This window comes from Phalangium opilio, unplaced genomic scaffold (assembly GCF_054372755.1).
Source record: "Phalangium opilio isolate 3A_F unplaced genomic scaffold, DU_Popi_V2 ptg000100l_1, whole genome shotgun sequence".
In the NCBI taxonomy this organism is placed as follows: Eukaryota; Metazoa; Arthropoda; class Arachnida; order Opiliones; family Phalangiidae; genus Phalangium; species Phalangium opilio.
In genome coordinates this window covers 2086194-2104161 of record NW_028324203.1, presented here as the reverse complement: position 1 = coordinate 2104161, position 17968 = coordinate 2086194, and the positions used below count along the sequence as shown (strand labels likewise).

Sequence of the window (17968 nt, the reverse complement as noted above, 5' to 3'; positions counted from 1 at the left end):
TCCATATTCATAATTAACATTAATAATATAAATTTACGACATGGATGTAAGTCATGTTTATACTAATATTTCAAATCTTAAGGTTCTTATACACAACCAGCATGGAAACATTTGTATCCCAACTTCAAGTGCGTAACAAAAGCACGCGCACATGTTGTAATTAGAGAGAGTGTAATCCTCGAAGCGGCGCAGGATCCTCCCCAAAGGTTTGACCCAGAACCAAAGGCATACTCGCCCTTTAATAGGTTGAACCTTGAAGCCACCGTACCGTGCAATGGGAGAATTGGAAAAATACCTTATGCAGCCAAGATGTCTACAGGCTGACATTGCCTTAGACTATTGGAGAGGCCATGAGGAGGAATTTCCAACGCTTGCTATTCTGGCGAGAAGATTCTTGGCGGTGCCGCCAGCCTCTGCGGATGTTGAACGAATGTTCTCAATCGCAGGTTTCTTAATGCGCGCCAGAAGAAGCTGCCTTACCATTAAACACGTAGCAGACATTCTTATGTACCGAGAATATAACGGGAAATAAAAGTTGTTCAATTGTTTGAAAATATTGTGATTTCCTTTTTTTACGTTTTTCCATTGGATAATACCATAAGTTTATCATGCCTCTAAGTAGAGAAATGGCTGCTACTCCTATGGCAATACTGTTTTTCTGGCTCCCTTTAATGAAACCCTATACTCTCTCCGTATCATTTATCACCTCAACTTCAATACAAAATTGTACGCCTAGCCTAGCGTTTCTTTTATCCCTTGTTTCAGGACTGAAACCGCCTCTATCTCACGAGAGAGAGAGGGATTTTGGGGTTGCTTAAGTAAAATTCGTTCCCCCCCTCCAATGCCTGCCTATACGAAACGTAAAAATCTCCTTCATTCCATGGGACCAATTTAGTAATCGTCTCGACCGCTTGGTGGCTGCACCGTGACAGAAATTTCAAAGTTTTCTCTCTTCGGATCTTAGCGCTATACGAGTTCTGACGTCACAGTAGCCTGCAGATGATGCCCAGTTTTAACCCGTATTTGTGTACTTAGAGGCATGATAAACTTATGATAATACCAAAAGTAATCCATTACCCTTTAGCTAATTAGTTTTGCAACAATACACGGCTTTATAATTATCAATACGCCTTTCTTATGTACCAAGAATACAACATAAAATAAAAATTGTGCAATTGTTTGAAAATATTGTGATTTCCTTTTGTACGTTTTTCCATTGGATAGTAACCAAAAGTAATCAATTACCCTTTAGCTAATTATTTTTGCAAGATTCCACGGCTTTATTATTATCAATACGCCTCAATATGATACTGCGAGAGGTAAGGGCCGGGGTGGGGGGTATATACGGATAATCGGATACACACTTTACACAATCTCATTCTTGATGACGCCTCAGTAATGCAATAGACCTGTGCCGTTAGAAAGGGGTGTAGACGGTGTATCTCTCTCTCTAGGCGCTTTCTTGTAAGAGGGGATACTGTACACCAGACTTAGAAATAAGGATAATTTTTAAACTAGTCCTTGGGACCAGTGCCCCCCCTAGTGTCCTAAATAATAAACTGGTCTCCGGAGTGGTCCCAGCCTTTGTTCTCCTATAGATTTGCAATAAATAAACTGGTCCCGAGGACCAGTAACCCCCACTTTTTGAATTAAAAAACTAGTCCAAGCAATTAATAAACTGGTTTTGGACCAGTAAACGTGTGCTTTTTCTAAGTCTGCTGTACACGCCCAGTAGGGGGATGACACTGCCCAGGTAGCAATTCACCATGTAAATTATGTGTATTTTGAGTGTTCTTAGTGTATATAACGTGTTTGGGTTTTTCATAAGTGTAAAACATGTGGAGTATACGTTGAATATATCACGTTAATAGAGCTGATGATTTAGGACGTGTAAAACACGTGGAGTATAGGTGGATAATATCACGTTAATTGTGGTGTTGATTTAGAGAGTGTAAAACACGTGGGGAATAGGTTCAAACTATAACGTTAATTGTGTAGTATATTTAGACGTGTAAAACACGTGGAGTTTTGGTTGAACACATCACATTAATTTGGTGGCGATGTAAAGCGTGTGCAATACGTGAAGTATAGGTTGAAAATATCACGCTAATTTTGGTGATGATTTAGGGCGTGTAAAACACGTGGGGAATAGGTTGAAAATATCACGTTAATGGAGCTGATGATTTAGGGAGTGTAAAACACGTGGGGAATAGGTTCAAACTATCACGTTAATTGTGGTGTTCATTTAGGGAGTGTAAAACACGTGGGGAATAGGTTGAAACTACCACGTTAATTGTGGAGTATATTTAGACGTGTACAACACGTGGAGTTTTGGTTGAACTCATCACGTTAATTTGGTGGAGATTTATAGCGTTTAAAACATGTGAACATCAAGTTGAATTTAACAGTTACTCAATATGCCTAAATCACGTGACAATGAGGTTGAAAAGAACAAGATATTTGTACGTGTGATTGAAGTTGATTCTAACAAAGTAGTTGAAATATATACTATTTCTAATATATGAAATTATTTGTTTATTTATAGTATCACAATGCATTTAAATTTAAACTTATAGTAAATCAAATTTCCACACATGCAATTGTATTAATATAATTTTTAGAAAGGCAAGCACAGGTGATATGTATGGGTACAAATAAATAAGTGATTATTGTATAGACTTCATCGTTGTTAAGACCGACCGTCATTCACAGCAAATTGTTGAAACTCACATTTTCTTTCTCCAATATGGCAATGACACCTACCATCTAGTACCGTTTTCTATTGACATTTTCCCTGGAGTAATATTTAAGGATTAGAAATTAACGTTGCCTTATAAGTTCTTTAAAATACAGCTACCTCTCCTTCAGTATAGTGCTCCTAAAAAATAGCTAGGGTGTTCGGCCGTTCGCTTTTTTAAATCTTTCATTTTAAATCGAGGTCTAAAAAATATTAGACCTCCTTATCTCTCTTATCTATCGCAATGTTTTAACCATTTGGTATTCGGTCGGCTAGCTGGCGGTTAGTTTCCAGCTTTGCGTTTAAAATTTAACCTGGATATATTTTGGACTTCAACATATAACAGCAAGTTAAATGATCATGTGCCATTCATTTTCACGCATTTAAAGTTAATCTTATGATATTTATTAGTAACAACAACGTGATCTTCACTGTTGGTTAACGTGAATAAGACGTTGCTTAGAGGTGACCTGGTATGGGTGTTTTACACGTTCATAATTAGGTTTACCGTACACCGCTTTTAGACGTGTAAATCACGGGTTTTGGGTACCCGAGAAACGTTGGGTACACGTGCTACCCATGTAAATTGCACGTTACGAACACTTAATTACCTTACATTATTTTCACGTCAATTTTAAGTGCAAATATTGTTTACATATTTAATAAAAACAACGTGATCTTCACTATTTGTTAACGTGAATAAGATGGTGTTTAGAGGTGACATGGTATGGGTTTTTTACACGTTCATAATTAGGTTTACTTTACACCGCTTTTAGACGTGTAAATCACGGGTTTTTGCTACCTGGGTGAGCTAAGAGAAGGGTACGACGTTTCCATACTGACACTACTCTAGAGTAATTTCTTTCCCATACATGACAACGTCATAACAATGGATAAAGAATGCGCGTGAGGAAATTTGTTTTCATGCTATAGGATAGGCAACTCCCGATCTCGAACGACAGCTTATTCTGTATATACTCTGTTACAACATCGGTTGTCAGCACGCCCAAAGCTAGGTCTCTATTTAACGTAGCTTTGTACGTGCTGTCAAGAGACGAAAAACTTCAGGATCTTCAGGATTTAAAATAACCGCGAGTTTTTTAGCTCAAGTGCACGGACCTCTAGGCTTTAGTTTCAAATACGTGTGAAATTGCCTATTTGAAACTAAGGCCTAGAGGTCCGTGCAATCGAGCTAAAAAACTCGCGGATATTTTAAATCCTGAAGATCCTGAAGTTTTTTGTCTCTTGACAGCACGTGAACATGTGCGTGTTTAGTGTCGTAAACATGAATAAGGCTAAAATATACACGTTTAAATAAAAGTGTCTCAGCAAACAGAATGAATGTAGTTAATTATTAAATATGCATGTGTTTCAACAATTGAATAATATTGTTGGTAAATTATGTTCATGATCAATAAAGCAACAAATTCCAATTAAAGGTTACTAAATATTTATTTCCAAGTACAGTCATACTTATTTTTAAGGAAATCTTGGACATCACTGACCATTGCCGTGAATGCAGAGGCTAATTTTTCCAATAAATTGGCCTTTTGAAGCTCAAATTCATTCCGTTGTTCCATGGCTATATTAATGCCTTTTAAAATTTAATTATTATCTATTAAAATTCTGTTTTTTTCATTATCTAGCTCTTTCAATGTTTCTGTTGCTTTTTCATAATTTTCGATATTTTCTGTCCGTTGATTCCTTTCAAATAATAAAATTATTTTAATATATTTGGGCAACATGCTTCATAATTAAAACAGTTACTTCTTTTTCTAGACCACTGAATTAGCATATTCCGGGTTTACCTGCACTGAATTAGCATATTCGGGGTTTACCTGCGCTGCAGTGCCATGTTCCGGGTTTACCTGCACTGAATTAGCATATTCCGGGTTTACCTGCGCTGCATTGCCATGTTCCGGGTTTACCTGCACTGAATTAGCATATTCCGGGTTTACCTGCGCTGCATTGCCATGTTCCGGGTTTACCTGCACTGAATTAGCATATTCCGGGTTTACCTGCATTGCCATGTTCCGGGTTTACCTGCATTGCCATGTTCCGGGTTTACCTGCACTGAATTAGCATATTCCGGGTTTACCTGCGCTGCAGTGCCATGTTCCGGGATTATTTCTGGGCGCCATTTTTTAAGATGGCGGCGGATTGGAAAAATCTTTTTTAGTACGCGCCTACTACTTATGAGTAACGTTCATACAAATTTTCAGCCTTCTAGGGCAAGCGGTTTGGGCAGGGTGTTGATTATCACTCAGTCTGTCAGTCAGTCAGGACTTTGATTTATATAGATATAGATTGGCAAGTCAGATGGCACATTATAATTCAATTATCCGTTTTTAACAACTGATCTTTGTTAAGATTTTGGCCAAATGAATATTAATATAAAAGAAGTGTGATTTAATCCGTGTGCACACCGTTAAGCGACTGATTTGCCCCTCGCATAAACATTTAAAGATAATTATTAATTCTTACTTCTTGGGCAGCCTGATTACCGAACCCAAATTCCATTACCTCAGCGTTACCCTCAACGCACATTTCACCAATTATGCTTAGAAGACGTTTTTCAATCTCGGTTAATTCAACGGGGCTTTTCTTAATTGCAGCTGCCTTCCCTTTGGTGTCCGATTTCCAATCAGCCCATGACTGAAGTAATAAACAATAGGCAAATGACTGTACTTAACACAAAACCACGTCAAAGGTCAACCAACCTTTTTCCATTTTTTCCCGTCTTTCACTGCACCAAGTGCATCCGTATTTAACATCTCTGACAATTGAGCCCACGATCTATCTTGCGCGAATTTTGTGTATTCCGCAGTTAACCTCCCAGAAACTAATTCAGGGTGAGCGTCAAAATGGTCTAGTATCAAGAGACGTTGTTTTTCCGATACTTTTATCGCACGTGGAGCCGTTCTTAGCTTTAAATGTAGAAGAAAGTATACCATGAATTAATAAGATATATTCAAAATTCATGAAAATTTAATTTTCGCGCAGCATTATGACATTTATATTTTCGACTTCTTTGTCAGCCTATTTGAATTAGTTAAGAAACAACTTGATTAATTACAAATGCAGACTATGTGGATAAACTAAGAATTGGATAGTTAACTATTATTTAATGTAATATCATTTAGTAATTATAACCAAAAAGCCTATTATATGTGAGAGTGGAATATGCCATCACGTGAGATTATTTAACCGAGGTTTACCGTAAAAATAGCAACTTCTTCAATATGAACTCGGTAAAGCATTAACACAACATAACATATAAACACAATTTAAACATATTTTCATAGTTACCAATAAAATATTCAATTGTTACTTATAATTTCCCCAAAATCAATCTGTCAGAAGCCAAGTAATACAGAAATATCGCTAATACTATGCATAATCCGTCTCCTACAAAGCTTCCTCTACTGTGATTGGTCCTCGTGTTCTTTCACGTGATTGAAAAACCCGAGCATCGAGTAGGAGGAAAAAAAATCTTACAATTCTGTATCTGTACCGAAAAGCGCGATCTTAAGAACGGTTTGAGAGGCTCGCTTAGAATTACTACTTTTTGGATCTCTTGAAAATCTTCGTTACGATCCGTTTGGTAGGCTGTTCGGTAGGAAGTTTTCGGTAGCTTAAACGAACGCCTGAGAATAGCACCCCCGATCAAGGAGAACTGCGGGGTACCTGGGTTAAAGACGAGTTCATATACGCCGTAGAGTGAGGATACAAAATCACACGCATGTGCGAGGCCTGGTCGTACCAAAAGTGGGCCAAACGAAAAGTTAGAAGCGTACGTATTTGCGAAGTTAAATTTATGTAAGAAAAGTGGGCTCGGACCAGACGACGCTGAATCAATTAAACTTTTAATTTGGGGTTTGGCTAATCGTAACCATGCTGCGGTTATAAGCGCGGAGCGTTATACCACGTCTAACGAGGTGTTAAAGCAGGCCATACAATTAGAACAGTCGGATAGATCCCATACGATGGACTCCTTTGGCCCAACCCCTACCACCTTTCCCGGCCATCAATTCATGTCTCACGGAGCTATGTGCGGACATTTACCGAACGCTTTTTACACCATGGCCGGTCCCCAAAACGCTCCTTATTCGGAATACCCCCATTTTGTGGCCCCGATGATGCAGCCCCATTACGCGCCCCAGCCGCCACGCAACCCACCGTCCGTTGCGAAACCCGGGGGCGAAGACGACCGTTCCGAAGATCAACTAAAGGTCGTCACTGAGAAGTTAGCTCGTCTGGAAAGCATGTTCGTGAAACTAGCCGAGGAGAGGAAAAATGAACGGAAGGAGTCGGCCGAGTACACGAGAAATGTCGCTCCCAGAGAAAGCCATTATAGAGGGGGTAGTTACGGTTTTGGAACACAAAACTATCAGCAAAACGTTTACCCGCGGGGTCCGCGATGCTATCAGTGCGAAAAGGTCGGCCATAATGCGAGAGATTGCCCCGAGACCCCACAGACGTTCCAACAACGAGCTCAGGCCTTCCGGAATCAAGATATGGGGCCAGGCAACAACTCCTCTCGATTTCCGGGAAACGGGAGGTCAGTTCTGCAATAAAGGTACCGGGACTGTCAGAAGAAATAACCCCACTGCCCCCGCTAACCAACACTTGCATGGTACCGCTTATAAACACAGTCGTGGACGCCTTGGGAGAAGTCAAAACTCTTTTGGATACGGGAGCGCGGAAATCGGTAATCGACGAGAAACTGGTGATGGAAAACAAACTACGGGATCGGGTAAAAGCGTGGAACGGGCCGCCCGTTATTGGGTTCGATAAGCGGTTATCGATGCCCTTTGGCGTTATCGAGATAGCAGTTACCTTGTGCGGTTTCGAGTCGATACGCGTCGAGTGTTTCGTAGTGAGTTATTCAATTTTACCACTAGTTCTCGGTGTCGACTGGTTCAATAAGTGTCGGGCGGGTATAGTGTTCGCTGACAACGCGTTTCATCTAATTGGCGTGAGTCAAGATGGTCAAATCGGGTACGTGAATCCGCGCTCAGCGATTATCGATGAGGCTGACCCTTCGCGAGAGCCACAGTGCGCGACGGTCGAAGAACAGCGAGAGATTCCTCAAAGAATAACCAGAGACGTCTACGAGGTGGAAGGACCACACAACCCAACTGAAACCTACGGTAAGAACTTTCCTGTACACACGGTGGAAACGAAAGAACAGACGTTTAACGTTGTCACGGCGCGAGAAGTAACAGTCCCTGCTGGGTCAGCCACTTTTATTGACGCGTGTATACCTTGTTGTAATTTTAATTTGTAAAATGATGCTAGTATTTTTGTGCATGCCCACATGTCTAGTAAGCCAGGAAAACAATTTAATGTACCCACGAGTTTGGTTTCCTCTCGTGCAGATAAGATTGATGTTTTTGTTGTAAACTGTAGTGATAAGCCTTTAAAATTTAACAAAAATGAAAATTTTACTAAAGTGAGTGAGGTAGCAAATATGGCCATTGACCCGGAGGAACCATTCGAAATTGCCTCCGTCCAGGTTAAGGATGAAAATGACACCCACAGTCCCATAGAGAGCGAAGTAACCCTAGACACGGATGTCTCTCGGATTGAGTAGGGAGAGGACTTAGACGAGGGTCAAAAGCGGGAGGTTCTATCTCTTTTAAGGCAATATCGTAGTTGTTTTGCATTTAGTATGAAAGAATTGGGTAAAACAAATATAGCCGAACATGTTATTGACACGTCAGACCATCCTCCGATTAAGCAGTATCCTCGTAGGGTTTCTCTCGCTGAGAAACAAGTGATCTCAGAACAGATTCAAGAAATGTTGGATGCCGGAATAATTCGTGAATCGTTCAGCCCATGGTCTAGTCCGGTTGTATTGATCAAAAAGAAAAACAATACGTGGCGTTTCTGTGTAGATTACCGTCCCTTAAATCAAATAACGAAAAAGGACGTTTACCCTTTGCCGCGCATAGACGATACGTTAGACCGGTTGAGTGGAAGTGTTTATTTTAGCAGCTTGGATCTTCGTAGTGGGTACTGGGAGATGGGCGTGGCAGAAAAAGGCATTGAAAAAACGGCATTTACTACGCACGAAGGACTTTTCGAGTTCACGCGTCTTCCGTTCGGATTATGTCACGCGCCTGCTAGCTTCCAGAGGCTAATGGACAGAGTCCTTAAGCACCTGAAATGGTCCATGGTACTGGTGTACCTAGACGACATTATATTGTTCTCGAAAACATTCAAAGAACACCTAGTGCACTTGAGAGAAGTTTTCACGGCGGTGAAGAGTGCAGGCCTTACCTTGCAGCCGTCAAAATGCGTCATTGCCGCCGCCGAGATAAAATATTTGGGGACACTTTGTCAGTGCCTCTGGGGTAACACCCAACCCAGAGAAAGTACAAGCCGTTCAGCAATTCCCCGTACCCGGATCGGTTCGTGAAGTGCGGGGCTTTCTGGGTCTCACGCCGTATTACCGTAGATTGGTAAGGAATTACGCTGAGCGGTCACACCCGTTGACCCTATTACTTCGGAAAAACCAACCCTGGTGTTGGGGCGAAGCGCAAGGACGAGCGTTCGAAGATCTAAAGGAAGCTCTACAAACGGCACCCATCCTTGGACATTTCGTGGAAGGTCGAAAGATCTCGGTTCATACAAACGCGTCGGGTCACGGTCTAGGAGCGGTCCTGGTTCAGCACGACGAGGAAGGCAAGGAAAGAGTGATCGCGTACGCGAGTATAAGGCTAGATGAAGCTTAAGAAAAACGCCACTCAAGTGAACTGGAGGTCCTAGCCGTGGTATGGTCTCTCGACAGGTTTCGACCTTACTTGCACGGCCGAAAATTTGATGTCGTGACTGATAATAATGCCATTATTTGGCTGCAAAAGAACAAGAATCTCAGTGCAATATTCGCGCGTTGGGCAATTCGCCTGGAAGAGTATCACTACAGCCCCATCCACCGAAGCGGGGCGAAACACCAAAACGCAGACGCGCTATTGAGAGCCCCAGTAGAAGAGGTAGATCCGAACAACGAATCTGAAGAAATACCAGTGTGCGCCAACATGAACAGGACCGAACTAGCAATGGCGCAGCAAATTCTTCCACAATTGAAGGACCTCCATAAGAAATTGCGAAAACTGGAAGAAATGGGGGTTGAGGCAGGGGTTTTTGAGTATACTATGAGGGAAGGAGTGTTGTACCGAGACAACCCCTTCGGAGATGACAGACGTAAGTTGCTGGTCATTCCGCCTACCCTTAGGAGGTCGGTATTGGATCTCGCCCATGACTCAGAAGCTGGAGGTCATATGGGTTTCGACAAGACGCTGGCCAAAATTAGAGAAAGATATTGGTGGCCTCGTATGAGAAAAATGGTGAAACGCTATGTCGAAACTTGTCCGCCTTGCCAATACCGCAAAGTGCCGTCCAAACCTCCCCCAGGTCTTCTGCAGCCAATTCCTCCGCCCAGTCGACCGTTTTAGATTGTGGGCATTGACCACTGTGGGCCATTTTTGGCATCGAAGAACGGTAACCGACATATTCTGATCGCCATTGACTATTTGACACGCTGGATAGAAGCGAAGCCAGTGCCCAGCACCGAGTCGTCCCATGTTAGGGAATTCGTAAGAAATCAGATTTTCCATCGACACGGTAGTCCCAGGCTACTGATTAGCGACCGGGGAAGTTCCTTCGTGTCACAAGAAACAGAACACGAACTAGAAAAATTAGGAATTAAGCACGCCGCCAGTTCTAGTTACCGACCACAAACGAATGGTCTTGTGGAAAGGGCGAATCAATCAATGGCGAAAGTATTGTATAACTATGTGGACCCAAAACATACTGATTGGGACGAACATCTGCCGGCGAACGTGTTTGCCAGCAACACTGCTGTTCAAGCCACGACGCAAAAATCGCCGTTCGATCTCCTCTATGGACGGCTCCCCATCCTGCCGGGAGAAGCTAATATAATTTGGCCTCTTGATGAAGCTACTACTGACGACCATCGCACTAAAGTAGAAGTAGATAGGCAGCAGGCAGCAGGCAGTAGAACGTATCCATGCTAGCCAAGAGAAGCAAAAGGAGAGATACGACAAGGGCAGACAAATGGGTCCAACTCATGAACCAGGAGACCTCGTCCTGGTGCGAAACTTCGCCAGAAAGAAAGGAAGGACGACCAAACTCTTGCCTCGGTATCGAGGTCCATTCCAAGTCCGTAGTCAAGTGGGGCCTTTAAGTTACAAGGTAGAGGACCCTGTCTACCTTCGCACCAAAAACAGACATCATGTTCTAGGCGTCCACGCGTCACACATGAAACCGTACAAAGTGAGAGACTTAGAAGATTTAGATGACCGAGAAGAAAGTTGGGACGAAGACCACCCGGAACTAGACCCAGAGCCGGAAACGACCCATAAGAACGGCTCAGTTCTAAAGGCGCCGCCACCGAATACCGCCCCCAGACCCCAGAGAATCCGAGCGGCTCCCCAAAGATATGGCAACCCCATACCTTACTAACTTTAAGTTTTAACCGGACAATTACTTAAGTTTAATTACAATGGTTGAACGTTAATTTTGCTTTTATTTGGTTTTTATCACTTTGATTTTTTTTTGGTAGTTTTAAATGTTTAACTCGTAGTTTAGTTTCTTTTCTTATTTTCATTATTCTGATTTTATTTTAATGTCATTGTCGTGTTTCAAGTGTTATTTTGGATTGATGAAATGTTAATCTAGTGTGTGTCTGTAATTTAAAAAAAAGGAAAAGAAAGAAAAAAAAAGTCGAATGAGGTCATTCGAAAACGTAGGATGGCCAAGAATTGTTACAGTTACTTTATGCAGGGCCCCCTTTAGATAGTAGCTCGAGGGACCATTGTGAAGAAAGGTCAAATACCCAGCGAGAAGTTCGCCCTGGCCACGTGATTCTCTCGTATCCGAATAATACGGTGTTTACACGAAAATGTACGGTTGTGGAAAAATACCAGGGGACGAGAGGGGTTTTGTTATAAAAAAGAGGAGATTTTGGTTTTGGGGACAAGGTAGAGGGCAGAGAGTTTTTGGCGCGCGACTAGCGAGGTTAGCGAGAGTGTAGAGATTGTGTGTGTGCCTTTACGTGGATTTATTTGTTACTTATATTAAAAACTTTAAAACTTAAAACTCAAAAAGTGTAATTATTCGTATAAACGCCTACCCCTACAACACTTTTGCATCATGCTGTCATGGCCTGGAAAATTTGACTTGAAAAATAATCAATTTGTGCTAGCCCCGTCGCTCATGACACACCAGACTCTGCAGTCCATAATTTCTAAGTGTTCAATACATTTATTTACCAGGCAGTTCACTTCGCTGGCTTTAAGCCTAAAACATGGAAAATAGGCTAGGGTGAACTTCAGTTTTGATGTTATGCCTTTTACCATGATTTGAAAGAAAAGTTATTCTTTACCGTGTATGATATTATTACCGAATAATGCTTTATAATGGTAAATTTTGCAAAACTTCATTGCAAAATGTAGTCCAATTGTAAGAAACAGCAATATGTTTGCTACAAGAGTCCCAGTTCAGTGAGCTTCTATCTAAAACCAGGTGATCCGTAGAATCTGCTCCATGAATTTCATTCTCGCGATACTTAGGTGAATTATTTATGATGCAGTTGTGTAGTCTTAGCAATATTTTCAAGATTATTATCTACAACAATGTTGTTGTTGTCAAGATAATCACTCAGTTCAATGTCAATTACATCAGGAAGAGGTTCCATCTCATTAATGGAATCGGGGCAAGTTATAATTGAAAGACGATCATCAGTTTGGCAAATACTGCCATTAAAAACTTCCACTGCAAGATCCCTCACGCTTAAATGCTTAGTAGATATAATAATCACTTTTGAGGCTATAAATATTTTTTTCATTACATTTCATAAGCACATTACGGATGAAATCATTATCTTTATTAGGGTCAATACGATCCATATAGTGCGGATTATCTGATTCTGGTCCATTCACGGATAACAATTTTCGCTTCCTTTTCTCAAACGTAACCTTTATAAACCAGTATATTATTCGTTTGTCTTTATTAATTTTAAATTCTTAATTTACTATGCTTACTTTTGAGCTTATTTGGGTTAGCATGCTCGCTAGAAGGTCCTATTCCATTCTGAAAATGCCTTGAACAGACAAATCTGGGATTTTTCTTGGGTGTAAACATGCTTTTATCCACGAAACCTTTGATGCCACAGGACTGAACCCAAATCTTCCACTTATCATGTTGTTTATTAGGGCTAGTCCCAGTGTTGTTAATGGACTTAGGTCTGCCCGCAGCCCTGTAAAGCCCTGTTTTCATCAAAGCTAGAAGCGAGAAAAATTCGCGCTAGAGCGAGAAGAGTTTGCTAGAACTTTGTCTGGCTTCTAGCAAAGGTGTTTTCATTGCCGCGGGAACCCCTCGCTAGACGCGAGAAAACGCAAAACTAGAGCGAGAAAATGACGCTAGCTCCGATCTGTCAGAGACAGATATTTTCTATTGTCCCGCTTAGCGAGAAGCGAGATGTAGCGGTCACGTGATATGGAACCACGAATAAGAAAGCAGTGGGGGGTCAACATTTCGGTTTTTAAAAATGGATGGCAAAACCTCGAAGAAAGAACTTAACGAAAAGTTAAAACAGGAAAGGGAAAGAAATAAAAAGAATGAATTTGCTAAAAGGCAGCAAATTATTAACAGTATTAGAATTAGGGATGGGTTGTGGAACCGCAAATTAAAAGAATATAGAAATAGGGAAATTAATAAAACATTATGGGGAGAAGTAGCCACAGAAAACAACATGACAAGTAAGTTGAACAGTTTCTATTGTTTGAAAATTGACAGTGAAGGCATGGTGAAGGTATGAACCCGCCACCGTTTCTTCGAATATCGAGTTCATTTAATAGCCGAGTTTTTTAAATAGAGCCAATTTAAAATGAATTTTTCCCTTAAAAGCAGCTTTCTTCTACTGACCGCCATTTTAATGCACTAATTATTTGGACATTCGCGGAATCGCGCCAGATGACGCCACTTTCTCGCTTTGATGAATACACCCCAGGGGGATACCACGCGCGAGAAAGCTTCTAGCATTTCTGGCGCGGGATTTGAAACTCGCGGAAACAACCCGCTCCAAGCTTCTCGCTTAGCGAGAAGTGATTTTCTAGCTTTGATGAAAACGGGGCTTTAATAAGCCCCTCAGCTCGGCGAAAAAAATTTCAAATCGAAACGTGGCGTCACTGAAGGGATAGCAAAGAGTGCACCTAGCGGAGATTAAAGGCGTACTTAAATGTCAGAAACGTAGTCTGCAAACACTGCGACGAAGTGGCCTTAATATTTTTTTCCGGATGCAATGATTTTTCTATAAATCGCAGACTTTAACCCTGACATCTCAATTCTCAAATATAAATCAACGAGGGATGATATTTCGATATAATCTTTCCAATAGTAGAGATCTTTGAAATTGTTGTTTATCTTCATTGATTTCCAATAAATTGATCTTTAGATTTTTTAACTTCCCAAATAATACAATGCATTTTCCAAACAATGACTATTTACATCTATTTACTTCCGAAATAACATTACTCCTTTTAGCAAAATATTACACTTTATTTTAATATACTCAATAAAATAGAGCTTTCCGGAACAATTATTTTTCTATCCTGGTATTTGAATAGACCTTTTTGTAAATTTATGCGCGCATGCGCTTGTCGTGCGTCGTGAATAAAATAGCAGACGACGCCATCGGCCCAGGGATTGTAGATAACGGAGTAAATTTGAATCTAAACTATGATAAACTAAAAATATTGGAACTTAAAGAAGTTTGTAAAAATACGGGAATTATATTTAAATCCTACTGGAGAAAACACATGCACATTGAAGCTTTAGAAAATTATAATATCGAAAATATTTCCCAAAATAACCAAAGCTTAAGGTCGGCTTCATAAATAATGTCGGTATCTAAGGAGGGCCGGGCAAAACCACGAGAGCAACCCCTCAAAAAAGAGCGCTTTCCCCGCGAGGGCCGCCGATTCCCGATCAGGGTCCGATACCCACTAACGAAATGCATGTTACATATCCCCGTCTTTGGAGTTCCAACATTTTCGATTTATAACTCGATCTCCTTTTCACAACATTTCTGTGAAATTTAATTTCCACTGTTTTACCATCCCTCTTTACTTCATACGACTGATTCTTGGATCCCACCCACTATCACAACACAGCATCCAGGCATAGTGCAAAGGCTTAAGAATCAAGTGAAAAAAAATAATTGAACAATGCTACAAAATTGAACAAACTAAAAAACCACTGGCTTAAATGAATTTTATTACACTTTTTTCCAAATTTCTAAGAAAAAAATCAGGAAAATGTATCGAAAATGATCAGATTTAGTGGCAATCCACTCCTCCCCTATACTCATTTTCAGTAATTTAAACCATTTCTCGTGTTTTCGCTGTCTTTTGGTCTTACCTACTGGCAGCGGTTTGCCATAAGTTGTGGGAAAGCTTGTATCGTTTGTTCCGCGGGACGGCGAGACTCATGACGGGGCTTTTTCTATAACTGTGTTTGAGACCTTACTAATAATAATTCCAGTGTGCTTAATATCTTAAATTTATTCGGTTTTCTACCGGTTAACGACGGCCAAACAGATTTTTAACGGTATTCAACGTTTTTTAGTGCCGTCGTGATCGATCTTTTATGGGCCCTTTCGACTTCTTATGGCTCATTTCAAGGACACTTGTCTAATTTGCAGTGCTCCTTTTTATGGAAAACAACATTGTCTTTGGTGCACACTTAAATGTAATAGACTAGTCCACAAAGATTGCAACACCGGTTCTACATTTACATGTAACCATTGTAAAACTTCGACTAGGGTTTCTAGAAGCCCATCTCGAAGGAATCGGCCGAATAATTCGGTAGATATGATCTCGCCAAAAGTAATTAACGAATGTTCAGTGCCGTTGGCTCTGATACATGAGGCCTTGAACAAGTTCCTACAATCCGAAAGTGTCACACGTGAAACTGATTCCATCTTGGATCGCATACTTACAAAATTGGACACCACCGAGACACTTGTGTTGACTCTTCAGTCCAAGATTACTGCTCAAGAATTGCTAATCAGTGAACAACAAACGCAGTTTGATTCCCTTACCAACCGCGTACAGGGTCTTGAGAAAGAACGACTGGAGATTTCGGAGGGATCTAGACATCGGCACAATCCTAACGTGACCCACTTCCCAGAATCCACTACACTATTCTAATACGTTTGTCAAAAGTAATATAATAAACCTCCCTTCGGGAGGAAAGTATACAAAGGCGAATATTTCCCGATACATCCTCGTACCGCGAATGTCCCCGCGCACTTATACGGCCGTAAACAAAGTTCAAAAAATAGGGCCGGGCCGCGTAAAGCGTAGGAATACATTCTCTGATCTCGCGATTGCGTCGGCTGCTTAAGTTATGTCAATTTCACAGATTCATTGTAATTTTAAACTTTTCCAATGAAATAATTCATGCAGTACTTTTAGATTTTGATGATAATCTAATCAATCAATCATTAATAAACAGGTAGTGACTCGATTATAGGATTTTCATAGGTCTTGGCATAGAATTTGAATAAAACCCTTACCTTGCCAAGTTATATGACTAACACTATACATAGATAGATTTTAAAATGGTGTTATTATCTATCTCGAAATTTGATTCTTGTATTCATAATTGTCATCTTCTTCTTGGCTTCACAACAAACTAGATTTTCATTTCGAAATAACCGTTTGTGAATATTTATTAACAAAATCAGGAATCTTCTATTTCTTTACGACAGACGGCTAAGCAGACTACACTAGTTTGAAGCGCTTTCCTTTTTCCTCTTTCCCTTTCCAACGACCATATCAAAGGACTAAGATCTACCGTACCTTGTCCATGAGCAATAGTGCCTGAATATGGTATTTGGCGGTTCGAGGATGTCTCGCGTGTTTTAACGTTATGCCTATGGCGTCTTGTATACTTCCCTCCCGTAGGGAGGTTTCTTATATTACTTCTGGTTTGTGAGTAACTAGCCTTCGTTTGCTCGTAATGTGCAAGGCATCACTGGTTTGCCCAATTCACAAACTGGAATGGCCAACTCTCAACGCATACCCAGGCCAGCTAAACCAATTCAGACTAGCTCAGCTGTCAATTCTAAAGTGAAGGCAGTGACTAGAGTTGCTTCGAAAACTAGATCCACACGCCGGGCATTATTTGTCAGCCGCTTGGAAAAGGATCTACTATCCTCTGACTTGGTTACTGCGCTTAGGGACGAGGCTGGCATTCCATTTTGCATCAGGCTCAAAACCTAAAATCCAGACGGCGATCATTCCTCATTCTATGTTGCCTGTGATGAGGATGACAGCGACTTTGACAAAACTGTCTGACCTCGCCATTTGGCCGGTTAACTGCATTATTACAGAATTTAATGGTGTGCCTCGTGACGCTCATATACATACCAGCGAAACTAGCAACCCTTTTATCGTAACACCACGATGAAGAAGTTATTAATGGCGTACCAAAACGTTCGTGGTTTACGGACCAAATCAGTTGAATTTTTTAGGAACATTGCTACACAAGATATCGATATAATTTGTTTAACGGAAACTTGGATAAATAATACACATTTTACAAATGACTACTTTCCCAATCACTACACCGTATATCGTGCTGATCGTCCAGATCTCGATTCTACTGACGTCCGTGGTGGTGGCTCTTTAATTGCCATTAAGCGGTCTATGATTAGTTCGCGACAACATGACCTTGAGGGAACGTCTGAAAGTGTTTTTGTTGAACTAAAAATTTCATCGCATAGATCTTTAATACTTGGCTCAGCTTATTTTCGACCTTCTCTTGACGACAAGGGATACTTGCTATATAGAGACAGTTTGTTGCGGGAACTGGGTGGCGATACAAATGATCTCATATTGCTTGGTGATTTTAACCTCCCGGGCATTGACTGGTAGTGTTGCGGAACACTCGGCTGCTCTGCTCCTGTTAGTTCTAAATCTGCTCCGATCTTTGATGTCTGATATGAATTTAATTTGCGGCAAGTGATACCTGCCCCAAGCTCGCGCAATTTGTTAGATTTATGCCTTACCAATGTCAATGGTTTGGGTGTTGATAGTCTTGATGACCCATTTCTGGTCATTGATACTTTTCATCCGCCATTGCTATTTACATTACCGGACATTGGCTGTTCAACGCCTTCACCTTCAGACCCTATAT

At 41.0% G+C, this 17968-nt stretch overlaps 1 long non-coding RNA gene across 1 annotated transcript; it reads left to right on the top strand.

Annotated features, from left to right (window-relative positions):
• Positions 1–13254: 13254 nt before the first annotated feature.
• On the top strand, positions 13255–13900 carry LOC149632428 (uncharacterized). The gene is made up of 2 exons (XR_016373855.1): positions 13255–13524; positions 13673–13900. It is a non-coding gene; the product is annotated as an uncharacterized LOC149632428 (long non-coding RNA).
• Positions 13901–17968: the final 4068 nt, after the last annotated feature.